Here is a 963-nt window from a genome sequence, read left to right as displayed (position 1 = left end):
GGTGCTATGGAAATGCTACCCCTCACACTACTATACCAGCACTCGCAGACAGGGGTCGTGCCCAGGCCAACACCAGGAGCTGGCCGCCGGAATCCCCTGACACGAGTGCCGTCGACCAACCTCTGCCGCCAGGCCTGCAAGAAGAAAAGATGTCGATTCTCTTGAGAAAGCGGAACTTCAACAGAGCTGACAAAGATGTTGACTGTGATAACAGATTCTCGAATACAGGGCGGTGCAGCGATGGACATGAGATCGACTCGCATCACACTGCCATTGTGGACTCGTTACCCACAATCATTCACTCCTCGTTGTTGGCGTGTTCCTGGCCTTGCACTACGTGCAACGTGCGACGGAAACGTCACTCCCAGCTTGCTAGCTTCGGATCTTGAATGCGATCGACAGGCCGTAGTGGCCGAAAGCTCCAGCCGAATTACCTCGAACTGACGCGTCCCTCGCTTTGGCGTCTCCCAGTATCAGAAGTTGCGCGTCGGTAGTAGTGCTTCGAGGCCGCCCCGCAAATCGCTTAACTTACTCATCGAGTCGAGCTTCGCTGGAGGGAGGATTTACGGGGCCTACTATCAGAGTAGCAGAGAGGTTCTCGGCGAGAGGCTGCGCGCGTCTCAGCTACGTCGGCGGAAGGAGTGAAATTTCGGGCCTTGCTCGGGCACAGTGCTGTTGTTGTCGGCCGTTGCTTGCTGCACGTACACAACGAGCGCCGAATGCCGGGCCTCTCAGCCAGCTCATTTAGAAGTCACAGTTCGCCGACATGCTCGTCCGATGCCTCTGCTCAGTGCAACAATGTACAACAATGGTCCTGCCGGATTCGCATCCACGTGCGACAGGCCAGAACGAAGGGGAGCTATGTGCGCAACATTGAAGATCTTCTTGATTAGACAGACACAGCAAATACGTGTGTTCACACAAAGCTCATCCGCACCAGTGTGCACACAGTAGCATGAGGAG

Source organism: Verticillium alfalfae, genomic scaffold (assembly GCF_000150825.1).
Source record: "Verticillium alfalfae VaMs.102 supercont1.6 genomic scaffold, whole genome shotgun sequence".
NCBI classification, from domain to species: Eukaryota; Fungi; Ascomycota; class Sordariomycetes; order Glomerellales; family Plectosphaerellaceae; genus Verticillium; species Verticillium alfalfae.
The sequence above is the reverse complement of the archived record's forward strand: the minus strand, read 5'-3'. Positions refer to the sequence as shown.